This window comes from Thermobia domestica, chromosome 14 (genome assembly GCF_964235325.1).
Source record: "Thermobia domestica chromosome 14, izTheDome1.hap1.1, whole genome shotgun sequence".
In the NCBI taxonomy this organism is placed as follows: Eukaryota; Metazoa; Arthropoda; class Insecta; order Zygentoma; family Lepismatidae; genus Thermobia; species Thermobia domestica.
The window spans coordinates 86,970,695-86,997,551 of record NC_137467.1 but is presented as its reverse complement, the minus strand read 5'-3'; positions in this window follow the sequence as shown (position 1 = coordinate 86,997,551).

Genomic DNA, 26,857 nt, shown 5'->3' with positions numbered 1-26,857 from the left:
GTAATATCCTAAACGCCATGGAAGGGACACGTAGCAACGACAGTTTCAATTAAAGTGCATTTGTGGATATTATAAAAATTCCAGTGGTACTTTCAAAGTCACAGTTACCAGAAAGTAAACGAAGGAAAGCCGAAGCTTTGAAGGCAATTACAGTGAAATGCAACGAAATATCAAATACATCTACAAATGAGAGACAAATCCAAAAGAGAATCTTTAATATCCGAGCGAGCATTAAGAAAAAAAAACTAATTTGAAAAAGAAAACGGGAAAAAAGAAAGTAATACTGAAACCACGGGAACGAACTTCTTGGAACTGATGGATGTTGATTGGAATCCAGCAATATCAAGATTAGCACGACAAGTGCATATCACGTGTTGTCCAAGGTCTTTGTAGATTGTTTGGCTTTAAGAACGAAATCAGACACTTGGTCCCTTTGTTTCCTTTTTTAAATAGTCCAGCCAGTCACGTCATAAAGCACATCCATCTGATTGCGTTTTCCCCACCATACGCGTCCCCTTTCACCTTGGCATAAAAAAATATACATTTTCATGTATACAACCTTCCTATCAGCGTTGAGTTGAGTTGATTTTGAGTTTAATGTCCTTTTCAGTAGCGAGGCTATATGGACGGATGAGTAACTTGGAATCCGAACCATATGAACTCCCACCGGGAATCGAACGCGGGTCTCTCATGCCAAAGGCATGTACGCTCTCCGCTTAGCCACGAAGGAGCTCTTCCTATTAGCGTATTCGTCTCCAAAATACTAGGTATCTTTATTGCCACGTGTTTATAGTCAAGTGCTCCGATAGCACCCGGAAATGTATATTGTTCTTGCTACTCTGCCTTTGCTGTTTGAATATTACACACACCTCCGGAAACAATCAATTTTCAGATTTCGCAATAATCGCATCCATTACACTTGTAGTAGTCATAGACACAGTACTTTGAGCCACAACAGAATCCCCTGACATTCAATTCAGACCTGGAATCCCGGATCACTCACGTAAAGCAAGAAAACCCGCATCTTTTTGCCATTACGTAGTGCACCATCCCAAATTTCCGTTGATTCTCCTAAAAAATGTTGTGCTAACTACTTTACATTTTCTTTCATGAACCTATGTTTTTTGGAATCTCCATTTGCAACATTTCTATGCAATTTATAAGTTTTACTACATAGCAAAACAATCATATACTCTGAAATATTTCGCACGGAGTCACCTATTTAGCTTGCTCCACAAATTTGGAGAAGTTACTAGCATCACAGAAGAGTCTTGATTTTTATTGATATCAAACGCGGAGTAGTTATTCGGCTCGAGAATAGAGGTGTGGTTACTTCAAAAGGGCGGGGCTTCTCCGAGGTCAGCCGAGACGACTAGTGCTCAGTTCTCTTTTTATTGATACCAATGCGAGTAACTACTTCAAGATTGGGCGTAATGAGTAACTTCTCCGTTTTATTGATATCACCCATTGTGTTATTGTCAACTATGCATCATTCTGCGGACATGGATATTGATCGCTCTAAAAAGCCGGAAGTAATTTTGTACTACAATTCAACGAAAAGCAGCACTGTTACTTTAAACCAATTTGTTCACGAATATTCGTGCAAGTAAAAACAAATCGTTGGCCTTTTGCATTTTTCATAAATTTGTTGGATATTTGCGCTGTTGCCGCATATATTCTGTGGACGAAAATGCATCCCAAATGGAAAGCTACATGTGCCAAGAAAGGAATTCTTTATTGCTATTGATGAGGGTTTTATGCAGCCACACATTGACAAGAGGAGCTTAGTGGGACTTCCGACACCAATTAGAACTGTAGCTCTTTCATTCAGAGGAATGGCCAGAAGCGAAACAAAAAGGAAAGATGACAACGAAGAACCAACACTGAAGAATAGAAGGTGTCACTTATGCCATCCCAAAAAAGGAAGAATGCAGAGTCAAGTGTGTAGTAAATGCAACAAAAAAGTTTGTTCCGAGCATTCATGTAAATAAGGTGCTGCGTGAAGTGTTCTCAAAGTGGAATCTAAGTCACATATCTGAAGTTTGGAATGACGATAACCGAAACAATAGATTGAGAATACAGTATTTGCGTCATGAAATAAAGGCGTTCATGTTTGTTTCTAGAGAGATAAGTATATATATATATATATATAATATTTGTTCAGCTTTCAAAATATTGTACTATTATAACAATGAGTATGGGTAAACTGTTCTCAGAGTAAGTGTACCCTATATTTCTGAAAAGTGTAAAGAGCTAAATAGGACATATCTAAGATAATATATTGAGGTTATATTCCTAACGAACTACAATATAATGTCCGCATTTGTTTCTAGTGATGTTACCAAATTCAATATTTGAATAACCCTGTATATCGTATAATCGTTATAATATCCAAATTGTTCTCAAAGTCAAGTGGAGACCAAGCTTCTGAAAAATGCACATTTGAAAATGACCTGGCCATATAATGATTATTATAAAAATACACCAATTTAATTTTCTTTGTGCATATTTTTGTTTCAATACATGAGCGACCCTGTATAAATATTCTTATCGGAAGTATAAAATTATATTCCAATCTGAAGATTATTAACTGATAAACATAAACTCCTACAAAATACCAAGTGCTCGACGTTCTTATGCTTTAAAACCAGTATGAGTCTAATGGACTCACCTTTTGCTTTGTGTTATTAAAATAGGTTGTCATTTCTAGGGTTAAGTATTGAATTTCCGTAGTTTGGAAACCTATCCTAGTTGCACACTGAGAAATGAAACTCTTTTGTTAATTATATATGAATAAAAGCATACATTACATAGTCACCTTTTTCATTACTGAATTTATCTTTCTGTTTTCCAACAAACTAACTCTATGGTCTAAGGTACACGGAGATCAAGCAACACATTCACGAAAACTTTCCATTAACTTCTGTTCTTAACCAACTGCATCCAGTTTCTTCTAAGTATTCCTATTTCTGTGATATGCATCATCAATATCTATTTCAACTGCACCTAGATCTTCCTAATGATATCTTTCTGATTGGGTTTCCAGCTAAAATTTTGAGTGTTCCTACTTTATTCCATTCAGCTTACATGCGCTCCCGAATTGATCCTCCTACCCTAAATGACTCTAATAGTGTTAGTTAAACCGTATAATTTATGCAGTTCTTCATTATGAAGTTTTCACTGCCATTGTCATCCCTCTTGAGACCAAATATTCGCCCTAGAACTTTATTTTGAAATATTTTGAGTCTGTGGTTTTCCATCATAGTAAGCGACCACGTTTCGCAACCGTATAGTACAACATACAATATTATCATTTTATATATGAGTCGTCCATTTCCAAACGGTATCTTGCCCACCAAACAAAATTACCCAGAAATCGAAAAGAACCTTCCGGAGAGTCAAATTTTCACTAATATATGCTACGTTTTTGCAGAATAAATGTTTGTTGAAAAATTTGACTCTGTGCAATAGTTTAAAGGAAATATTAAAAAGTAATTTGGACAAGAGTCATTTTGGAATTGCTTGTAGGACAATGTACCTTTTGAAACTGTACGAATCCATTTTGTCGAGCAGATAAGGCGTTTCGGAAACAAAAGTGATTTAATGATGTGTTGTAAGTATTTGTTTATTATCATGGACATAGGATAAAAGAGATAACTAGAAAAGAAGTTATTGTAGTTATGTCTTAAATAGAACGACTTATGAATAGTGTCTGTTTTGAAACATTCTTCAAAACAGGTGATAATATTATTAAAAGCAAATAACAGCCACTCTTAAAATTTCACGAAATTAAACTTAAAGATAAAATCTCGTGTAAATATAAAGATTTTTCTTGCGCCATTTTGGTTTGTTAGACATAGACTGGAGCCAGTTTACGACTGTATGACAACATTTCCCGCATTTGAAAGTAATTTGCACTGCTTATCGGACTTTTTTTAATTATAAACCATATATTATATGAAAGCTAGCCAATACCATTGAATCAAGGGTGGAAATATCACAAAATCGAATTTTCTTCGACAACGTGTTTGAAAATGGACGACTCATATGTATGCTTCAAATTCTTCGACAGGATTCGTGAAAAGGAAGTTTTGAATTGAACAATAATATGCATATCCGGTTCTCAGCCGACATTTTGTTTCTTTGTGGATATAGGTTTGATCTGTCAATGTTGATCCTAGATATTTTAAGATATTCACTTTGTCGAAAGTATTATTTGACATTTTAACGTAAACATATCCATAATTTGCAGCATTATAGTCACGGCGTACTTCCATGTATTGTTTTCACTGCATTTATTTCTAAGCTCATGTGTTTACAAACATCTATTCTATCACTTCTTTGTTTTTATCAGAAAAGAACTCTCTCTCAACTATGCCCATAATCAAATTGTATGCTTAAGGTGCTTCTTACTAATAAAATGTAAGAACAGCATATTATTCTATTTTATTTTTATTTATTTTTAAATACAATATCACCAAATAAATGAAAATAATTGGAGAGTGAAAAGTAACCCTCATACACATAACTCTTTTTCATAAAATACCGTTATCATGACTCATATATATGTTTTTGCTTTGCAGCCATTACAGATTCAGAATTTTTGTCTTGGTCTATAAAAATCTTCAAAACACATAATATGGATGAGTTATAATAACGATATTTAATACACATGGACATAGTTTAAGGGCCGTAATTTTTACTTTTCGACTAATTTAACCTAACTGTGAAAGCAGCTGTAAAATTATTTGTAGTTAAGTTTCGTCGAAGTTAAACTCTCAAAAATCCATTTGGCTTTAGTACAAAGATTAACATAAATTATGACTCCTTTTACCTTGCATACAGAGTTATATTGAATACATTGTTCACCCATGAGATCAAATGCTCGATTAGGGAGACAAAGAAGCAAAATCTATCGTTTTACCAGTATTCTGTTTAGGCCCTTTGGCTCTCACCTTCCCAACAATCAAAATGTTTTAGGTTTCCTTATACAACAATGTTGACTTTCCTCGTGTCATTTTTGCATTTTTTAAGTTCCATTCAAACTAACTGATGTACTGCTAACATTGCCTTTTCACTTCATGTAGGGCTATTTACCAGTATGGATCCAAAATAGCTGGTGTGATTATGAAAGAACTTACAATTTAAATTTCAAACCACCTGTTTGCAACAAGTCTCTCCTTTCTATTTAAGCGCATCTTCTCTCATAAGAATGTTTGGATATTACCCGGTTCTTCTGATGCATCTTGTATACATACGTATATTTTCCCGTAAGTTGCTTCTACAAATTTTAACTAAATCTCCAATAAGAACAGCTTATAATATTGAGAATAAAATGTCACATTTATATTATTTTAGCACAATTTGTCTATTACCTGTTCAATTATAGCGACATTTACGAGAAGGAAATATGACCTAAACGTCCATCAAAATACATTTCTGAATCTTAATATCTAGTGTAATGAGTTTATGACATGTTATTTATCAGCCAAATTTCAGAGCGAAGTTCTGGAAATCAAGATTTTTCACAGTATCACAAAATTATCCGCTTCGAGTCATTCTGAATATCGCTTAATTGCATGCATTTTCTAAAATCATTTGATGAATTTTCAGCGATCCCGTGTATATGTGTGTTGAATAATTAGGTCTGGTAATTCACTATAACCTTTCCTACTTCGTAGGAATTATTGGATGTAATAAAAGTTATCAAGTTGTTAGGAATAATATCGTACAGTTTGAAAGATTGTTTTTTTTTTAAAAAAATAATGAATATGAAATAACAGTAAGACAACAATAAAATTTCAAATAACTATAAAATGTAAAATTTTAATTCAAAATCAACTTAAATATATTTTATTTATAATGTAGAGTTTCACATATTTGATTATTATTTACCTATGTTAAGCAGCAGACAACCTCCATTTTACGAGTTTTATACACATAATTCTTAAGTATGCAATAGTTGTCTATTCCTCAACTTTTCAACTTCAACACTTCTTATTTAAATTAATAATATTCCAGACTGCCCAAAAAATCTGGCTATGTACCACTGACAGATGAAAAACATATTATGGTAATCAATCCTGCTAATAATTCTAAGGTAAGTATTTAGCATATTAAAAATAATAAAGTGTAATTTAAAAGACTGCTTAATATCGATACGTGTGTAAAAGGATCACATTCTTGCATTTTGAGATAATTTATGGCTAATGAAATACGTTAAATACACTCAACATTTGATTATTGACAATAATTTCCAAACATAATGTTTTAGACCTGCAGAAGAAGCTACATATGTTGAGTTTGTACTTAAATCAATTAGCACTCACCTGTTATGCATATTATTATGAGCTAATGGTAAATATTGGAGAATTGAGAATCCAATGCTGCTTCTGAAATCGCAAAAGGAGTCAGATGAAAAGGGGGCAAAGAAGAGGGAGCGTGAACTATGTAGGACTAGCAAAAATTCTACATGATGGCCAAAAATCAATAAGGACGATCATAAGTGATTTGGTTGAAGTTCGTTGAATTCCAAATCATTTCGTTAACTTGTACTCTATAAAAGTTATTAACGTTTTTCCAACAAGTATATATTGTTGAGATTCATATATGTATTTGTGATGATGATGATGATGATGATGATGATTATTATTATTATTATTATTATTATTATTATTATTATTATTATTATTATTATTATTATTATTATTATTATTGCAACAGTTGTCGTTTAGAATAGTTTGTCTAATATACGTACTTGTTAACAAAATCGAAGCAGTACAGAAATGTTTTAGACACTATATGAGTACTATATTATAAAATGAAAAAAAGACTTCCATTCACACCAGTATGAATATTGGTTAACTTTCTGGGGACTTCAATCTCTATCACAAAGAAGGAATATTTCTTGATAAATACTTTATTCAAGCGTATCGAATAACAAATATAATTAATGCTTGTAGCGATTAATGCTTGTAAAATATAGGAATAAAAGTGTCGAGTTATAGTGTAAGAAGTCAATCGACATAGATCGACACGAGAAACGACGTGCTAAATTCAAAACGAGAAACATTAAGAAGAGTGGTTTTGTCTCATAACAATTTAAAATGAGCATACATTGGGTGAAACAACAGTTACAAAAATTCAACTGTTTTAAGTTTATGGCAAGGGACTTGATTTTATTGTTATTACTAGCTGTTATACCCTTTCTTCACACGGATCAGATAAAGTATCGATGTAAACAAACTGAACAACGAAATAAAAATTAACAAACATTTCTAAAATTGGATCTATTTCCTGAATATGTATCCAACGTAGTTGTGTTTTCACTGGGATGGCCGATGGAACGTAAACACTGTCGTATGTGTCACTATACATCTGAGCGACCCTGATAAATATGGATTCGACACAAATATTGGTCATTTTCTACTACTTTTACGTATCCCGGTAAACGCCCCCTGAAACCCCTGGTTCGAATTGTAAAAAAATCGCCTCTTTCCTCCAGCCGATACCGCAAAAACTATGAACATGACACTAATATCTGACATTTTTACTGCTGTTACATATCCCGGTAAACGACCTTCTGACTCTCTGATTCCAATTATGAAAATCAACACCTCTGGCCCCCAGATGATGGGGAATGTATATGAAAATCAACGTCTGTGGGGTATACCATTCATCTCGAAAACTGAGCTCCTCCGTGGCTAAACGGTTAGCGTACGCGCCTTTGGCGCGGGAGGCCCGGATTCGATTCCCGGCGGGAGCTCATGTGGTTCGGATTCCACGTTAATCAGTAGGTCCACGTCTCACATAGCCTCGGTGCTGAAAAGGGACGTTAAACTCAAAATAAACTCAACTCAACTCATCTCGAAAACTATGCATTTGACACTAATATCGGTGATTTCCGATTATTTTTTACAAGTATCGGTAACTCGACCCCTGCAGATGACCCTGGCCCGCATACGATGGTGGCTGAATTTGAAAGTCATCGCTAATGAAAGTATCACCATTGATCTCTGCGACCGCGAAAACTATGGATTTGACATTAGTTATGTTAAATGGCATGGAACACAAATTATTACATATATAAAATCTAATTATGTATAGAATGATACTCAGACCATACTTATAGAACCGTACCCATAGTTAGATTTTATACATGTTATAATTTGTACTCCGTGCCTTTTAACAAATATTCATATTGTGCTCAGTTGGCAACACTGAATTACATATGATGTTATTGAACATGTCTGTGGGTACAATAGTTGCTTACTATACTGTTGTGTAAATGTCATTTTGATTACTTAATGATTTTGAAGTTCTTTCTGTGTCAGTGTATCTTTTGCATTGCTATCTCGACATGATTCTAGATCCTTCTTTCCTCTGTATCTCCTGTGTTTTTGGGCGTCGGCCTGTAAAACTTCGAATTTCTCACTTTTCGTCACTCCTCTATCAACTGCACATTGTTTGATTGGGCAATGCTACTATCAATATAAGATGTTCCCTTGTCAGTGACAGCGAAAACTATGGATTTGACATTAATATAGTTCATTTTCGATTATATTTACATATCTCGGAATCCCCACTTCCCGGCGACCACTCGTCTGCATACAGTGATGGCTGAATTTGAAAGTGTCACCATTGTTCTCCGAGACGGCGAAACCTATGGATTTGACACTAATGTCGGTCATTTGGGAGTCTTTCTGCATGTCTCTGAACCCCAACCCGCAGCAGAATAGGGTGAATTTGGAAGGTAATGCGATCGAAGCTTCACCATTGATCTCAGCGACCGAGAAAACTTTGAATTTCACTCTAGTATCGGCCATTTTCTACTACTTTACATGTCCCAGTAAACCCCTCCCTGAGACCCCCCATGTTCTAATATTTAAAAGGTCGCTTTGTCTTCATCTGGGGTCTGGCCCCAAGTACCCGGACCAAAATTTGGTAACTCTCGGTCCACTCGTCTGGTCTCCAGGCCGCACACAGACACACAGACACACAAACTTCATTTTATTTATATTAGATGTATCATCAGCATATCTTCATACCAGGATATCTTCATACCGGATATGAAATTTTAAGCAAGGTTGACTCATTCTTTGAACGATAGAGAAATGAATCTTTAATTTCCATAGTTCTGTAAACGGTATACTAGGATTTTGAGTGTTTCTATTTTAATCTTGTTTCGTGATCAGCTTAAATCTTGTAATTTGAATATTTTAACCTTCTGACAAGAGCTTTAATCTGTTAATATTCAATCTATACTACAAAATATTCTTGTCTCTTTTAAATGACTGTATAATGGTTTTAATTTAGCGTTGTATTTTTGCCGATGAGGTGTTCACAGCACTGAAAATAAAGTTATTATTATTATTATTATTATTATTATTATTATTATTATTATTATTATTATTATTATTATTATTATTATTATTATTAACAATGTAAATATAGTATTCATTTTCGAGAGTCTTCTATTGTACACAAAATCTATACAGTATAATTTTATTTAAAATATCATTTTGTTTGACGTGTTACAATATTGTACAATTTCCTTCTCCATCTTATTTGTTATAATTCGTTTCCTCTAAAGATCATTTTACAGAGTGCACACAAAAAGGGACTAATGCTACTATTGTTACTTTATGTTTAGCAAAAATGTAAGTGTCACATATACGGAAACATCAGGAAAAATCTAACATACAGATTCGTTTATTAATAATAGAGACGAGTTTAGAAACACGGACTAGAATATACAGACCGCAAACTCAGAAAAAACTGGAAACTTGGCGACAGTACCTCCTTTAACAAGCGACGACGGAACTAACCATTCGATCTCACGTCACCTACGTGGAAATTTCGAAAGTAAATACAGACTAGATTTTCGCTCGTTTAGTTGCATTTGGGGAACAGGTTTTTCTGTTGACGTACTGCGCGCAACTTGGATATTTTCAAAGTGAACTCATTAAAAGAAAGGAAAATCTATTAATAAAAGAAAAACCCTGGAATAGAACATCCTGTCAAGAGACAGTACAAGGAAAAGTGAACATTATATATCTGATTTTTCTGCACTACATCTTACACTGAGTAAGCGGACGAAAGCAATCCGTCAGTTACTATGACAATCCATGACGTCACCTTCCAAGACCAATGACAGCGCCATCCACACACGATGACACTGATTCTGCCCATCGAGAGCGTTGATTGGTTCTTTCGCTGTCCGGACGATCAAAACTGATTTCAATAACACATATAGGAAGTTGCTCGTCTGTATGTATTCTAGCCTGTGTTTAGAAACGTACTAAGAGACTATTTTGTTACGTCATTATGTGTACTTTACGTTTCACGTTTATTTTTATTCTTGGGTTCACGTACAAGAAATTGTGATTCGCTGTTGAGGAAAGAGATCAATTAATTAAAGATACTGTATGACGCACGGTAGTCTTGGTGCTACTTCAGTAGTGGTTGAGAATTCACTGCGAGAGACGTCTTTCTGGTGAGCAAAAGGAATCACAAATTGGTACGGTCACATGAAGTTAATGATAATGTGAAGTGTAACCCTTAAATATTACGGCCTTACTAAGAAGAAAGAATATCGAGAAATGTGTTTGATTTAAGTCCATCGAAATCTACAAGGTATGGTGGAACAGACCGAGGTTACATACCCCACGTCGTACGTGTTTTTGTTTATGAAAGCTAATCATGGGAAACATAGACTGAAGACAGTTATTTCGTTTCTAATCAGCAAAGGGATATTAAAGGTAGTCGACAACTTTGGTTTTGGAAACGATTATGTAGTAAATATTTTGTACACTAAAATCTTTTCATTCTTTTAATTCTTCAGATACCTCGAATGGGTTCGTAGTGTACGAATTGTTAGTAACATTAAATGTACTCGTTAATTCGGTTTTTCTTTTTCATATGCTGTACCTGTCAAGAACAATGTTGTTTGTATGCTGAATTTATGTACAGAATTGTAGCAAGTCTCTCTTTTGATGATTTAAGAATATATTCCATTCTAAGATAACTTATTCGGCTATGCGAAGTCACTTTATACGTGCTAGCGTAATAAATCAGAACATTTTGAAACTTAATGACGTATTCTAAAATTAGGCAAAGGTACCAGCAATATGTACAGCGGGGGACACTTCTAAATGGTACAGCTATACGGAGATTTACGGCTAAGGTGTACCATTTAGAAGTGTCCCCCACTGTACATCATATACATGTATTATTTGGATATTGATTTATAATTTAAGTCGCGAATATCGTTTTACATATTTGCGGCATTTAGTTCTTCCTTCCACAGAAGAATAATGCTAGGGACTTTTTATTTGTCGTAGCAACCCGTTGCTAGACAGTGACGAAACTATAAAACTATAGGACGGTAAAGAGACGTTACAAAATTACTACATGTAACACCACAGAGGTTGGTATCTCAGGAACATGTTTACATATGGAGAGAGTTACCTAGGTATACATATTTCGGAGGATTACGTATCATTACACGTATTTTGGCTTCTGGTATCGAGAAACACGCACAATAAAAGATACACTTCTACATTGTCTCATTTTGTTGAATAAGGGTAAATATAGGTATTAACCCCCGTCTGGTACCACGAACAAAATTACAATAAAGGTACCATGGAATCAAATTTGACCCCACTTACAAAACACAACTGTACAAATAATATTACCTTTAGAATTATATTTCTTTGTGCAGGTATCTTTATTACAGAATGTGAACAACGTTTCCATTATGTTTCAATATTCGTGTGTTATTTTTTACTATAAATGTTTTATGTACACTCATCTTTAGGACATTGCAAATTTGCACAAGAGTATTCGTTATTTCTGTAATTGTTCCTTTGTAGTTCTGTTTAATCGTTCTTGCACGTGTCACACTTTACAAGATTCTTGCTATGCTGTTTGCACACGAAATTGCTGCATTTGATGCAGAATGTGGCGTGGTTTTTGTTCTTGTCTCGTGGACACAAATAGAACCGCCCGCGCTCTACCACTTGATTATGAAGGATTGATTGTTATTCTCATACCGCAGCTCTCGATGACTTCCTTCACTTTCTGTGGGGGTTTGTTGGGCAGCAAGTATTTTCATTATGAATGGGGCGATCAGGAGAAGAGACAATTCTTTGAGGAAGACACAGCTTCGGTCTTTTTTATTGATGCAAACTCTGGTACGTTTTCAATGATTATGTAGGCATTGAGAGCGGCGTTGTCCAGAATCCCATAGAAAAGGCACATGGGCTATATTTTGCTCTTTTGTGACGTTGTGTAAAGAGCACACTTCTGATCGTGGCTATCAACTGCTCTCTTCTTTTTGTTATAGAAGTAGTTGATCTCTTCTTTACCACTATCCTTATTTCTTTTGCTTTCCTGTTGCATTGTAGACAATATCATTTTCCTGTTTTGATTTGGTGTAATAGACAGCAATGTGGTACCATTTGCATTATGAAATGCACACTACACTTTCCCTTCTTCAGATTTTGCAAGGAAAGAAGGTGTGCATATTTTGTTTTTTCTTCATGGTTCCGACTACTGTCAAACCCCGCAACTTGAGTTCATTGGACAACGGAATTGATGTATAATAATTGTCCATTGCAGTGTTCCGATTGGTCCCAGTAACTACTTCTATTAAGTCGAGTAGAGCTTGAGTAGGAACTGGCAAACCAGGATCGTGAGTACCTTTACCTATATACACTTTGGAACACAATGAATAGAAAGTCGCGCTATCACCTAACACGTACACTTCTATTCCATATTTACTGGGCTTTTTCGGTATATATTGTCTGAAGCTGCATCTTCCTCGAAACCCTAACAGAGATTCATCCATGGTACACCCACTCCCAGGCGTGTAGTTCGTTTTGCAGGAATCCACAAACATCGCAAAAACTTCCCGATTGGTGCCAATTTATTAACAGCCCTACGCTGGTCTCGAGTAGTCCAGTCATCGATCCTCAAGTAGTAAAGGAGACATAAGATCCACTCCGGACTCATAGCTGCAATGCAGAGCGGTTTTCCAGTGCCATCCTTTGCTCAAATGGTTGACACAGTTTCCTTTGAACTTTTAGTTACACCGAGAAAAAGTAATACCCTCAAAAGTGCTTTTGGTTCTTTCTCATCAGTCTCGTAGGTGAATCCGCATCTACCATTGTACTTGCTTTTTCACAGCTTCAATTTTCTGGTTTGTACATTTCAAAATCACATATGCCATTGAGCAAGACCTGAACAGCGAAAATGCTTTCACAGGAGTGTCGCCTTGACTTCAAGCTCCTTTAGGACCTGGTTTTCTGCTTACCAAATTCCTTGCGGTTATCCTTCTTGATCGTTTTCCTTTTGTTTCTCAGACGTATCCATCGTTTCCAAGTATCAAATCACTACAGTTTTACTCCTCGCACTGAGATCCACTCACTCTGGGAATCAACCACTTCATTGAATTCTTCGTCACTCTCATCCCAGCTCATACTGTCCTAAATAGTGTCTTCGTCACTGTTGAGCTCCTCCAAATAGGCCAATGTTTCTTCATAGCTTTTGTCTCGCCATTATGTCGTTATGTTTACTACTGTTTGATAACAATGTGTGTACTAATGCTAGTGTTGCCAGCTCCAGGTGTTGCAATGTAGCCAAGTCCAGGAAGAAAATAGCCCATATTCCAGAAAAATAAATTAGTCTCAATATGATCCCATATTCAAAGAACTGTTCACTTCGCGATTGTAATAATTATAAATTATTATTATTATTATCTGCTATTTATTTTGATAGAAAAATTAATACATAGGGCGTAAGTCATGAAAAATGAATATAACATATTACAAAATTTCGAACACAACAGATACCATGGGGTCAATTTTGACCCCAAACATTTGTACTAACAAGTATCTTTCATTAGGTAAACCCGAGGTCAAGTGTCTACTAAGTATAATTGCTGTCTGAAACCAAAGTGAAAATACAAAGCAGGCTTGAAGCTATTTCGAATGTATTAGAAGTTATAGCACTCTAAAGACCACTAGGGTCAAATTTGACCCCATGTTACCTGACGCGGGTTAAGCAAAATAGTTTGTATTAGCACTTTTTATATAAGATTTGCTTACTACATATTGATAAATATTTTCTACATGACACATACATGATACATGATACATATTGATACATATTTGAAGGAAATGATACATATTTTCTGTTAATAGAAAATTAGTACTGAACTGAAACCTCTGTTTTACAAAGTAACTATATAAGGAATGATGTACAGAAACATTTAAGATATCAGCAGAAAAAAATACAAAATTATATACTCAAGTACGTCGTTTACATACGTCATTGTGTTCCAAGGAAGCCTTACCCTTTCCTATTTACCTCTTCCCCATTTTCTTTCCATTTGTCCCTCCTTACTCTCACACAAACACAAATTTCCTTGTTCAACCTACAGATAAAAACAAGCAGGATATTACTCAGTGCCATATCTTTATTGCCAATACAAATACAAATATGCAAAGGAAAAGTAGAGATTAAACAGAAAGTAGAAGACATTTTATGTTCCATCCTATGTGGCACCGAAACTACATTTTGATATAATCACTCCACTGAAAGTAACAACTGACTATATAGAAAAAGCTGTTGTAGCTTTCCTCTCGAGAGAGTCGAACGGAAACAAAACTATAAGCTCACTTATCTAGTCTCCAGTGTTAACGGTAATTAAATGTATTCAGTTATAGTATTAATTGTACTAGCCATGCTAGATCCCGAGAAGGGTTATTTCATAAACTCTACAATATAAACAGGTTTAAAAAATCTCTAACTAATCTTTAGTTTGGTAATTATGCAACATAACATGTATATATGTACTTTTAATATTAAGACCGGAAAAACATAGATTTTATTGCTTATTATTACGACGATTGTCTTCGAAATGTCGTGGTTCTTATACGTTATTTCAACATACCTTTTATTCAGGTAGTTTATTAGTTTTTTTACAGCATAACAAAAGTTGAATTTACCCATAGGTTATGTATCATATTATGACTCTTCTTCTACACTATAACTTGTTAATAATTAATATAATATAACAAATGCTATTTTAGTCCGACTAAGCAATCTTGTTAATGATTTAAAAAATTCGTATTTTAATAGTGGGAGCATTTCATTCATAAGATAAACGGAAATGAGTACCAACTAAAAGATAACACGTACAAAATACTACTACTACTACTACTACTACCACCACCACCACTAATAATAATAATAATAATAATAATAATAATAATAATAATAATTATTATTATTATTATTATTATTATTATTATTATTATTATTATTATTATTATTTATAAAAATTTCATTTGTTACGAGAAATGCTATAACTAGTTTGAATCTTTTATTGTTTATTTATTTATTTAGTCCTCTTTTACAAGGCGAAGTTAAGGCTAATCATGCCTTGTTTCCCACTTGACCATGCAATGATCATGATTTATAATACAATAATAATAATAATAATAATAATAATAATAATAATAATAATAATAATAATAATAATAATAATAATAATAATAATAATAAAATATGTATAAAATATAAAAAACCCTCCCAATCACACACATACACACACACATCACATCACCTGCACGCATGGATTATAACGAATAACTACATAATATAGTCACATTCGTTTAGTGAACAAAAAGAACAAATAAAAGGTAGGAACAATAAGAATCACCATTTTAGATGTTAGTAAGCCTTGATAGACTTATGGAGAATCTGCTCAATCGAGTTCTTAAATAAAATGATTCTTTGACATTGTTTTGTGTTGGATGGAATGTCATTCAACGCCAGGATAGTGGATGCAAAGAACGCATTCGAGTAGAATTTTGACGAATGTAGGGGAAGAGAAAGAAGTTTATTTGTGATCGTGGTGAGCATTTAGTGGTTGCAAGCGTTGAAATAAGTAAGAAGGTTGTGCAAACCGCAAAGCCTTAAAGGGAAGTGTGAGTCGATGCAAATAACGTCTATCGGCAAGTTTCGAAAGGCCTAGCTTTCTGTAGTATCCAGTTAAATGATTTGATCGTTTGAGATTATGAACAAACCGCACACAGGCATTTTGGATACGTTGCAAATGATACGTTAATTCTTCATTTAAGTCTTATAGAGCTACATCACAATATTCAAAGTGAGGAAATATTAGAGGTTTTACAAGTAGTAGCTTTGTATCAGTGGGTATAATTTTCTTTAGTCTAATGAGTGAATGCAAAGACCAGAACGTTTACTTACATACAGCGTTAATGTGAGGTTTCCACTCAAGAATTTGATCTATTATTACCCTGAGATTTGTAACAGTTTCAGAAAATGTAATATTTGTTCTATTTATCTGTACTGTTGGTATATTCGAACGGTGCATTTGTATGAGTCGTTTAGAGTAGACGCAAATGCACTTTGATTTAAGTGGATTTATGGTTAACCCATTTTCTTTTGACCACAAGTAAATGCGGTGTAAGTCGCCATTCATTTGTTGAATTGATTTGTTCAAGTTTTCTGGTAGACCTGAGATATAGATTTGAAAATCATCTGTGTATAGGTGATACTTGCAGTATTGTAAGACAGAAGGAAGGTCCTTAATGTACAGACAGAATAGGAGAGTGCCAAGGACGCTTCCTTGAGGGACGCCGTGAGTAGATTCTGTAGTGCAGAAGAACTATTTGTGCTACGGTTACAAATTGCTTCCGTCCCTGTAAATAATTTTTAACCCATTTTACAGCACCATTGGAGAAGTTAAATTTCGTCGCCAATTTATGGAAGAGAATCTTATGTGTAATTGGTTGAAAAGCTTTAGGGAAATCTAGTAGAGCAAGAATAGTTACTTGCTTTCTATCCATTGTTAGTCTAATGTCGTTAGTGACATAAGTAACAATTGTAGCAGTACTGTGGCACTTTATGAAGCCTGATTGAAACGGATCAAAAACATTGTATTTCATCACATGGATTCGAATTTGATCACTAACAATGTATTCTAATGCCTTTGAAAGAGCAGATAAAATACGAATTGGCTGAAAATCATTAATACTTGTGGTATTACTTGTTTTGGGGAACACTAGACTTTAGCTGTTTTCCAATCAGATGGAAAAGTGCCGCTCATAAGAGAACGGTTGAAAATATTAGTGATGGGATTTAGTATAAAAGGTAAATTTTATTAAAAATAAATTCAATACTAATTTGGTCAGCTCCAGTAGCATTTGATTTTATTCTATTGATGGCCTTCATGACTGTTAGAGGACTAACTCATTCCAAGGAAATAACGTTTTCTGTACATTCTGGACTCTCATCATATGTAATTTTAGAATCTGCATTACTTAAAAACTTAATGTCTCAAAAATTGTTATTAAGATCATCTGCAGTAACTTTATTGTTAGCCATATTTTGTTTCCTACTGCTCTTGATCCCTAATATATTTAACTTTTTCCACAAAATTTTCGAGTTACCAGTGCTATTCGCTAGGTTCGAGGCAAATTCCATTTTGGCTTTCCTAATTAAGTGTGTATATCTATTACGTAAGATTTTATATTTTTTAAAACACTCGTCTGCCTGTACTGGATTATCTTTACGAAATTTCGTGTTTTGTCTATAAGAGGAATCGCGTTTAGCCATTAAATTTAGAATTTCTTTAGTTATCCACGGGGAAGAAGGTCGCGATACTTGCGTTTAATGAGTGGAACATGCTTATCAAGTAGTGGTAATATCGTGGTATTAAAGAAATTAAGTTGTTCGTCTATAGGCGAAGAATTGTAGATTACCTGCCAAGGAATATTTGCTGCCTCAAAGAAAAGGGCAGCTTCATTTATTTTATTTAAGTTCCTATACGAAATAAATTTTGACTGTTTCTTCGGAGTGTGTATAGAGTAGCAGGCGAACACTAGATCGTGGTAAGATATACCCGGAATTGGTAATTGTGCATAGTGAATAATCTTTTTACGGATTATTAATTAAGATGAGATCGAGTAGTGAATGTGAAATAGCAGTATGGAAAGTGGGATTTAGAGTGCACATTGTCAGGTTAAGGCCGGATGAAACATCATGAAATGTTTCAGTTTCACTGTTCGACTTTAGCATGTAAAAATTAAAATCACCGAGAACTATACAATTTTCATAAAAGGGCAAGTATTGCACTATTTCATCCTCGAAATTTTTAAAATTTGCTTTTCGCGGTCTGTACACCGAACAGATTAGAACTTTTTTTATTCCAGAAACTACATTCAATGATAATGTACTCTGTACGGAAGCTGTATTCATGTGATGAAATAGCCAGAATTTTCGTATCCAAGTCATCCCTCACATAGATACCAACTCCACCTGCGCCTTTTTGCGTTCTTATGAACTGGTAACCCGGTAACTCATACAACCTGCTATTCAAGCTTGGCTTTGCCCACGTTTCGGATACCAAAATCAAGTGCAGCCTATTTTGAACGAGAACAATAGTTTGAAATTCATCGAAAGAGCATAGAAGGGACCTCCCGTTGAGGTGAATGACATTTAGGGTCATTTATCACTCATAATCGTGCTTAACAAATTCATATATCAAATTTATTACTAGAATCGTTTTGCTTTAGCTTCTTACAAAGCTGTTGTGTCGCAAGACTCATCATAATATTTGCTTAATTCGTTAGATCGAGCGGAAGCTATATTTAGGAGAACGTTCGTCAGTTAAAGACCAAATTAATTATTCTATAAAATTCCAACTACCATTCAAATAACACCATTGGTTATTTGCCCATAACAAAAAATAACAAAAAAATTGACATGATTGATCTTCCTGGGGTTTCGAAATTTGTATTCTTCTTAACAAAATACATCGAATCCATACTCTAAAGTCCTCTACACAGAACTGTTTCTTGCACAGCTGTATTACGTGTATCCGCCCATAACAAAACATTCACACGATCGATCTTTCTGGGGTTTCGAAATTTGTATTCTTCTTAACAAAATACATCGAATCCATACTCTAAAGTCCTCTACACAGAACTGTTTCTTGCACAGTTGTATTACGTGTATCCGCCCATAACAAAACATTCACACGATCGATCTTCCTGGGGTTTCGAAATTTGTATTCTTCTTAACAAAATACATCGAATCCATACTCTAAAGTCCTCTACACAGAACTGTTTCTTGCACAGTTGTATTACGTGTATCCGCCCATAACAAAATATTCACACGATCGATCTTCCTGGGGTTTCGAAATTTGTATTCTTCTTAACAAAATACATGGAATCCATACTCTAAAGTCCTCTACACAGAACTGTTTCTTGCACAGTTGTATTACGTGTATCCGCCCATAACAAAACATTCACACGATCGATCTTCCTGGGGTTTCGAAATTTGGATTCTGTGTAACAAAATACATCAAATCCATACCCTGGGTAAAGTTCCCTGAACTTTATTTATTTATTTATTTATTTATTTATTTGTGTGTCGCTGTGTTATCAGATCCTATTTTTGTCATTCCTCGTATTTCGAAAAATGTTTTTTTTTTATGAGAAACATATGAATAAGTTTGCAATTGGGATAATTGATTCGAACTGTCATTCAAAAGTCAATCTTACCGAATTGAATAATTGAGTTATATTTTTGTTATTTTTCATAAATAAGACAATATAAGACAAGTGGTACTGTTTAACGTGTAGTCTGAACGTTTGTAGTTCTATCCTCTTAAATCGAAAATCAAAATTAGACGTCCCACTCCAATTGCTCAGTATTCTCCCGATTAGTAAATGTTATTTTGTCTTTTTCAATGTGTTACAATTATTTTTTATTCCAGATTTTTATCACTTCTACATTCGAATATCCAAAATGGACTGATTCTTATATTACCTACAATTTCATATATTCGGCTACCTCCCTACGAAAGATGTTTTGGTACTTCGTAGAATCAACCAAGATAATAAGTTCAGATTCACTAAGAGATTTGAGTGTCAGTCAACGAAAATGTGTATTCAAGGATGAAGTTCAACTGGAAGTAAGCAACGTATATTCGTATGAAACTTGCAAAAAACAGTGTAAATATGGTCAAGCCCTGAAACAATGTGAATGCTTTTTACCAGGATTTTATAGTTCAGGTAATAAAATCTCTAATAATAAATAGTTTGTTATTTATAACTATAGTAAATTATTTCACTACATATGAACAACCAATAACTGTTAGATTTCAGAGCACAATTAAACGTAGATATTTATAATATTTGTCGATACTACGCTTAGAGAGATTAATATAGACAACAATGAAAATATTTTAAAAAGCGAAAAGTAAACTTACGAGATTAATATGTTCTTGGACTACCTTTCACCTTAAAACAACTCAAGTACAACTTAATTATAAAGTCATGGAGTATGCTAGTGGTGACAACTGAAATATTACCATTCCGTACACAGTGTACCATTTCGTTACATTGGGATAGAATCGATGATGAAACCTTTGTCGGATTCGTGGCTCCAAATTATACTATACATGTTCCATTATGTTCAGTTTGGGAATTGTGTGAGCCCATGGGAATTGTGCGAGCCAAGCGAGGAGTTCAACTTTATCTCGATGTTTCTCAATTAGGATTCCATGTCAGAAGGGCCCGGACAAAAGGGCGAAGACAGAAAGGCCCGAGTCAAAACGGTCTCGCGTCAAAAGGGTCCCGGTCAAAACGGCTACGGGAAAAAGGGCCCGAGTCAAAAGGGCCCCGCGTCAAAAGGGTCTGGCTCAAAAGGTCCCCGCGACAAAACAGCTTGAGTGGAAAGGGCCCAGTTAGAAATGGTGTCACAGCCAAAAAGCCTGAAATCAAAACAGGATTGGAAAACAAAGATGCACGAGGGGATAGTTCTCCCTTAGTAAGTAGAAGTGATTGTCCAACAGAAATAAGAATATCATGGTTACTATAGACAAAAAGGAAACTTGAATGGTGATCTCAATTTTGTTTGGTTGCTGTTTGTTATGCAACAATCCCTATCGCTTAAATCGGTTTTCGATGAAAGTTTGCTTTCAACCGCGTCTGAGTTTGAAGACGTGGGAGACCCGGTTTCCATTCACGGCAGGATCTCATGTGGTTCGGATTCCACGTTAATCAGTAGGTCCACATCTCATATAGCCTCGTTGCTGAAAGGGACGATAAAGTGAAAATCATATTATATCGTATCTCTGAGTTTATATTCCCGAGACATAGCCCAATCAGACTTTATATAATAACGACTGTTCCCTTAGTTCCAAAATTCCATTTCTGCCCCTGAATCAAAGTAGAAAATCTCGTATTATATGAATAATATTATCTTGAAAACGTTTCTTTAATTTTGGTGTAAGAACATACATAAGAATCTCAATACAGGGTTAGTCAAAAGTATTGGGACAATAATATCGACAGGCGTGGACGGAGAAAAAAAATGTAATTGCTATTGCAAAAACTGCATTGGTTTGGAGTGTGGTCACCGTGGAAGCCATTTTGAATCACACTATATTGCAGATTGCACAGCTTTTAATGAAAAAGGCTATGATATTAAACTTCAATTTAGACTTTATATTCCCACAAATGATAATGTGAACTCATTTTTGACACATTACCATTTGCTTATGAGACAGGTTGTTTGGGATATGTATCTAATAGAAAACATATCATGAGAGGGCGGTAACAAAGAGAGAAATGGACAAAGGAAAAGTAAATGTTACGGGTTGGTATTGGTGTTAAAACTGCGTTAAATGATCATGGCACCCATCTTGAATTCCACATATTATATACCATAAAATATTTCGAAATAGACAGTGGTACTTGTGTCACATAAATTTAGGCTAGAATCTTGCTACAAACGATAATTTGAATTAGGGATGCGCACGAAACAAAATTTGAGGCTGTCTCGTCTCGAAAATGTACTGTAAGAGTGATATGTCCACTCGAAAAATGTATATTTTTCTATTGGAAGAGCTGTGTCTCGACTCGAATTTTCTCGGGAAAATTCTGTCTCGACTCGTCTATTGCGCATCTCAAACTGAAGCGATTTTTGACCGATCTCTATTCATTTACGCGATAGTGTGTGTAACGTTTGACATTTATTTCTAGTAAAAGAAAGTATTTAGAGAGGCATCTAATAAATAGTACTTCATTGTGTTCTTAACGTTTCTGTTCATTTGCTTGCGTTTGTAAAATATTGTGAAGCTACCACATATGTTAATAGTAAGTATAACATATTTTAATAGTAAGTATATTTGTAATTAATTGTTACTTTACGACTATAAAGCAATAGTATGCTTTTAATGTGCAGTTTCGAATATTTAGTAGAGCTCAACAACTTGGTTCAAATAATAGTGGGTGATAACGATATTTTTTCTGGTCAATGTATTGTACCATGTAGAGTTAATACGTGAAAGATATAATTGTAGAATTGCTAGAAAGAAACCATGTATTACCCAAATTAAGAAATATAATATACTTAAATTTTCTAGAGTTTTTGAAAATAAACCCAAAACTGGTTGAATGTGTTTTTTACCGACGAATTTAAGTTAAACCTGCATGAACATGATGGTAGAATAATAGTTTTTTGACAAGTAAATACAGAAATAAATGTCAAGAACTTCCAGCCTACTGTAAAATTCAGAGGAGGAAGTGTAATGGTTTGGGTTATATATGTTCACCAGACTTTGGAGAGTTAATGTGTATTGATGGGATTCTGATAAAAGAAATATATCTAACCGTTTTTAGAAGGACTTCTAATTTTATCAAGATATTGATCCCAAACTAAGTATATGTTGTAAAGAAATGATTGTTTAAACTGCCCAAAAGTGCGCGAAACCTCACCCCACAGTACCGGCTTTAATCCCATTGAGAACCTTTGGAACGAATTGCAACGTAAGGTCAATATACACGAGTTACGAGTCAATATATACGAGTTGAAAGAATGTTTGAGAAAAGTATTACGTACAGCGTGGAAGAATATTTCCCCACACTATACCAGGAAAATTGTAACAACGATGCCGAAATGCTTAAAGAATGTTATAAATCGGTGTGTGTTTGCTATTAAATACTAACTGTATTAACGTTGAGGGATAAATAATTTTAGAGGACATTTTATAGTAGTTTGTTTAATAATATCTGAATATTTATGTGATCAACAGTGTCCACATCCCTATTCAATGTAGTTTTTGCAACAACACACACTTGCAACATTTGCTTTTCCTCTGCCACATTATTATTTTTTTGTCTTGATACTTTTGTATACTACACACTAATGCCAAACATAGCACACTTTCTTCGTAAAAGAATGAGGATTGGTAAAGAATGAATCATTCTCGTTTGTGGGAAAATTCAATCCTAAATTAATGTGCAAAACGTACTTTTTTCCATTAAAAAATATTATGTGATATCCAATATGGCGGAATCCAAGATGGCTGCCATTATGTCCACACCCTCACTCAGTGCAGTTTTTGCATTAACACATCTGCAACCATTTACGTTTCTACGTCTACGTGTCCCTTTGCCTGTCCAGATACTTTGGTCTACTAGATACAAATGTCAAACGTAGCAGCCTATCTCGCAAAGGAATGAAGTTAGATGTTTTAAAAAAATGAGTTCCTTTTTCTAATCTGTGGGAACATTTTAGCCTTAATTGATATTTCAAACCCACCTCTTTCCATTCAAAACATATTGCCTGATATCATAGAATCCAAAGTATTTGCCATGAAATCCATACACCATTCAATGTAGTTTTCGCATCAATACCCATCTGCAATATTTATTTTCCCTCCGTCCACGCATATCGTTATTGCTCGCCTGTCTTAATATTTTTTTACTAACAGTATAATTTTTTTCACATGTATGTTCTTTCAACACAAATAAATTAGGTATGTCCACGTAATATTTTTCATCTAATAAGTATTTTTATACCTCTGAAGTTTTGCAGGCTATATCTCAGATTTCTTGACGTGGGGCCTTTTTGTCACGGGGCCCATTTTACCGGGGTCCTTCTGACCAGGGTACTTTTGACTCAGGCTCTTATGACTGGAGCCCTTTTGACTAAGGCCTTTCTTTGCTCGCCCTTTTGTTCGGGCCCTTCTGACGTGACACCGGTTATAGGATAGAGAGAGATCATATAAAGAAGTACAACAGTTTTTAATACTACATTTTCCGAACGTAACCGAATTTCGAAGTCAACTGCCTAAGAGAACATTCGATGTTTTGCAGATAGGTACCGTATGCGATCAGGAAGGCAGAAATAATGTAGCAATTTGGCAGTTTCTTTGAATTTACAATATTTTGTGGAAATTCTTCATTCATTGACAACCAGAGTTGTTAACAAGCTAGGTGTTTCCTAGAGTTCAGCGCAACGATTTTTTGTACGCTATGGGCCTTATGTAAAGTCATTCTGAAGTATGATTAGTATCATACTAAAGAGTTTGACTAACATATGTTTCCTGCCGTAGTCAAACCCTTAGTATGACGCTAGTCATACGTCAAAACGACTCTGCATAAGGCGGCATAAGTTTAAACCCTAGGAGAATGCGTTTAGTGAATGAAATAACGGAAGACGACTTTGACCACCGCATTGAATTTTGCGAAGTAATGATATGAAATATCAATGACAGCAATATTGTCGTAAATGACGTGATATTCTCTGGTAACTAAAAGACTTTCAGTTTAACGTCCCACGTTATGCTCTTTAGGATAACGATGATTAAAGCAAGTGAATGATGATGGAAGAACGGGTGAAATCAAATGGAAACGAGGGAACTCCGGGAAAATTCACGGATAAAATATTGTCCACCACAAACTTACTTGGCCGGGAATCGAACCAGTAGTCCTACACACCAGAGCTAAGCGTTCTACCACTCAACCACCGTGCCCCTCCCTTAAAAAACTTAGCCAATATTGATGTGCCACACATAGTTTCTATTTAAAGAATATTGTGTGAATTCCAATGTGGCAAAGTCCAACTTGGCTGCCACGATGTTCATATCTCCGTTCATGCACAAAAACCTACATTTGCTTTTCCTCGACCAGCATTTGCAAGCATTTTCCTCTTCTCCATTCATTATTAATTCTCTATCGGATACTTTTTTCAACTAGATACAATTGTCAAACGTAGCATACCCTATTCCGTAAACGAAAGATGAACGAAAAAAATAATGAGTTCATATTCTCATTAGTGGGAAGATTCTAGCCTACATTGATGTGTCAAACATATTCCTTTTTTTTTTCAAATAAAATATATTGTGCAATATCCAATATCTTCAAATCGAGGGCATCTGTCATGATACCAAACCGCATTAAATGCAGCTTTTGTATCAATAGCTGTGTTGTGCAGTGCAAAATCGATGCGTGGAGCAAGGGTATACGACGAAACCCCGTACATAAGAATGAGGTCGACGGACCAGGCGTCAAGCGCCAGCATGGTTCGCACGAAGCGTAATAAAATTTTCAAAAATAAACTCTTCTTTTCCTTGATTTTGAGCTCTTTTATTACTTTTTTCCTTGAATTTTATACATGTGTACACCCAACCACAAAAATATTATCCCCTCTAAGTGCTCGAATTCCATACCCTAGGGTCCAGGACATTTGCAGTTGTGAGAACACTTAGACACTTTGCAGTTGTTAGAACGATGCAACCCTATTTTTCTCGGCACTGACAGCAGTTTGTAGCACTGAGTCAAGTCTTTATGCAATTAAAATTGTGAGTAGATGAAGCACGAAACATTTCTCCATTCTGAAATGAACCTCTCTGGTTCAAAGCGTGTTGTCCAATTAACATCATATGTTAATCTCAACATTATTGTGTATGTAATGTATAATTTCATTATATACTGTATATTCAAAGAAATAAAAACACTGATCATATGAGTCAGAAAATGGTTAAAAGTAGACGAAAATATTAAATCTAGAACAACTGCTGGAAATAAGTTTGTAAACCATTGTCTGCATTGACAGACTTTCTCCAATTCTCCTTATTCCAACATCTTTTTCTTTCTCGGGAAGAGAAGATCTTGCATGTCACACTGAGTATACATTGAAATTGAAATTGAAACAGAAACACTTCAAAAAGTTTCAGCCTGGCTGAGATTCGAACCCGGGATTACCGAATATAAGTTCAATGCGCTAACCATTCACATACCGCGCCACTTATCTTTCCACCGAAACTAATACCTAGTTAAAATCGTTTCATGCCAAATATAAATAAAATACTAATGCTTGTGTGTCTTAACGACTTAATCGAGATTTCCATGTTTAACTCAAAAACAAGTTATACAGACGTTCCTCAATGAGGAAAATATCACGATACGTTCTTCAAGTTGAGGGTACGTCATCGGTTTCTATAATGGTCCCGATTTACATTTCATTTCTTCTTTACCATAACTTCTAATTTCCAAAGAAGAAAAGACGACAGAAATTATTTTCACATTCTTTGAATTGTATGAACACGTGTAGAAATAGACAGTTCTGTTTCTATGTTACATAACTACTAGTTTATTTTCTTATATCTATATGAGGAATTTGTACAAATTGAACCGCTGGCAGTAGCCGACTGATCTCGGTCGCTCGGCTTCTGATCATGACGCACAATCCAGTAGGGGTTCGTATTGCTATGAAGAGCAAAGTCGGAATTTAACTGTCATAAGTATTTCTGTGTTCGTGTCCCTGTAATGTTTGGAATACGTCGAAAGGACATGAGGTGTCAGTGGCGAACAATACTTCGGTTGGGGCGATTGTTTAAAAAAATTGTGAAAGCAGGAAACTCCCATTGCAGCTACCTGGTTTGAAATCCCGTCGTTTCTTATGGGAAGCTAGTGTTTAGTAATTGGTATTGTAATTATGTTATTCCTTTATTATTATTATTATTATT